Raw genomic sequence first — 3098 nt, forward strand, 5'->3', positions numbered from 1 at the left:
TTGAATACTGTTGACCAACATCCAATATATAAATTTCTCGCGTTCAATGTTATTACATATAGTTGGTTTCAGAATCCAAGTAGCCGTATTCCACAGTTCATAAGTTGGTGTTATTTACACTGATATGACATGCCTTGATCAGTGTTATCGATTATCTAAGGTAGCGGAAGTTACGTTTAGACAAATTTCTCAATTGTTTATAATTAATATTCTTAACGTCGGCAATAGGTAGGGGACTCCTATACAATGGAGGTCCCTCTGTATAGCATCAAAAGATGCTGAATGGATAATTAATTGGGAATGATGTGGGAAACAGCAGATATTGTCAGTTTTAAGCTACTACCCAAAATTCTGCCTGGATGGACTGAGGAAAATATGAAAAATCTCCAAACATTTGCCTGGAAGGATTGAGGATAATACAAAAACTTAATTCAGGATTTGGCAAAAGCAAAACAATGCCTAGAATCAAAACCTTGTCAATCAAGGAAATTAAGAATGAAATATAATACACATTACATTTCTTTATTTATTTATTTCTTTTATCACCAGCATGAAACATAATACAATTCCCCTTGTTACCACATCAGTCTACAATGCACTTCAGTCAGGAATGTATACACATTCTGTATTTAGCTGGCAACAGTATTCATGAAGCAAATTATATGGAAGAAAATAAATCTTCAAACACCTTTCCACGAATTATTAGGGTAAAAGCAGGATGCATACTTTACACAATGAGCAAATTGTGTAACCAATGTGAAAATTCTCCAAGTCAATCAAAGTAACTAACCAACTATAAATAAGCATTACATTGTAAGACTTGAGGTTCTCACAGCGGTGAATATGAAGATTTCTGTCTTCTGGGTTATTGCGCTGTGTAGTCTGGTCGATGTTAACCAACGTTTCAGAGGTCATACTGCCTCCGTCATCAGGGCGATGAATATGCCAATAGGAAAAACCAACCAACCAACCAAAAAGCTAACTGAGGGCGGAGGCCTGCGCAAGCGCAAGCATCGTCCCTACCTAGGTGAAACCATTCCTGCGCACAAGGCGCATTGCTGGAAATGGTAAACAGTCTTAATATAAGAAACGGAAATTTTGCTATCGCTAACAGGGTTACGTCGTGGCGGGAGCCTCGACCATTCAAACTGGGATCCGTTGCTGCTGATGGGAGGTTATCCCGTCAGGCAAGTTGTCCAAAGGAATTTGGTTGGTTGGATCTCCGGGGTTTGAACCCAGAGAGGGAGGGGCCGTTTCGGCTGAAGGCCTCTGCGGCATGGGGGGAAGATCACTTCAGCTGATGGCCTCCATGATCGGGGGGAGGGTGGCGGGCCGTGCCCCTATTAAGTTATACCCTGGCATTCGCCTTACAACTGAGGAAAAGCACGGAAAACCTCAGTCAGGGTAGCCGAGTAGTCTAACCACTCGTTGTGCCGACTTGGCCGTCTTTTGGGGACGGCCTCGGCTGGCCTGCTGAACATCGGTCGCCCTCGGTTGGCCTTCGGCGACCTCTGGCAGCCCTCGTTCGACACGAGTCTCACTGGACACAACCAAAAAGCTAACTGAGGGCGGAGGCCTGCGCAAGCGCAAGCATCGTCCCTACCTCTCTCCAGGCTGTGCCGGTGGGGGTCTCGTCCGTTGTCGCCGCATCCACTCACCACTCTCCAAAGCCGCTTCATGCCAATAGGGTGTGAGGAGTTGGATTTTATAGGCAGGGAAGTGAAAGGTGTAGCCTGCCCCGAGCCAATGGGAGCAGGTATGGGAGTGGACCAATGGTAGCACGTGGGCGAGGGTGGGAGAGGGAGAGAAAGGTGAGTGTAGTTGTATGGATAAAGGCCCTGAAAAGGGCCGAGTTAGTGGTCTGACCAGACCACTAACTCGGCCCTTTTCAGGGCCTTTATCCATACAACTACACTCACCTTTCTCTCCCTCTCCCACCCTCGCCCACGTGCTACCATTGGTCCACTCCCATACCTGCTCCCATTGGCTCGGGGCAGGCTACACCTTTCACTTCCCTGCCTATAAAATCCAACTCCTCACACCCTATTGGCATATTCATCGCCCTGATGACGGAGGCAGTATGACCTCTGAAACGTTGGTTAACATCGACCAGACTACACAGCGCAATAACCCAGAAGACAGAAATCTTCAAGCATTACATTAAAATTAAAAATAGTGACTTCAATACAATAAAGTGTACAGTCTTATATACTCCATGTTCTTGCCAATGTTTCACTTATTGTATGCTGTGAGGCTGCATGAACAGGAAGGTTCAGTCCATAGCAAACAATTCCATTACATCACAGGTATCAAAATATCTTGTACACATTTCTTCTTAAGCCTTGAGACATATAAAACAATGTAGTTGGTAAACATCACAGATAGCGGCCACATGGGATACCTGAGCATACAAGACAGAATGATTTTAAAGCAATATACAAGAACAAGGCTATGAAGGTGTGAACTGGCTCAAGTTCATTACAATAACTCATTTCTTAAAGTGAATAACAGCTGTACAATGAAGACACTACACCATGTAATTAGTCATCCCGGACTGGTATGCTATGCCATTTCTTTGCAGAGACAATTCTAATTTATGAAGATATCCGTCTTCTGGGTTATTGCGCTGTGTAGTCTGGTCGATGTTAACCATCGCCCTGATGACGGAGGCAGTATGACCTCTGAAACGTTGGTTAACATCGACCAGACTACACAGCGCAATAACCCAGAAGACGGATATCTTCATACTCACCGCTGTGAGAACCTCAAGTCTTACAATTCTAATTTATATTTATAAGGCATTCTTCATTCTGTTTGTATATTTCCAACAGCCCACATACTGGGACTCCCTTAATCTTGCCAAGGACCAAAAAATAAACCAACTAGGAAAGAACCATTAATCACAGAAAAGAAACTATGCTGATGGCTCTCAGGCAAGCACATTAATGTTGATGACTCCCTGCTAACTGTAATTAGAACAGTTTATTTGCATGTATGTTGTCATAATTTTAAACTGAAAGATTTATTAACAGTAACTGGCTCTAATCTGAATGACCAGGGTTTAATTCCTAATAGGGATAAAGATTTTTTTCTCTTCA

This window comes from Zootermopsis nevadensis, unplaced genomic scaffold (genome assembly GCF_977971745.1).
Source record: "Zootermopsis nevadensis isolate Lab colony 2312 unplaced genomic scaffold, Znev_1.0 Znev_ptg000050l, whole genome shotgun sequence".
NCBI lineage: Eukaryota > Metazoa > Arthropoda > Insecta > Blattodea > Termopsidae > Zootermopsis > Zootermopsis nevadensis.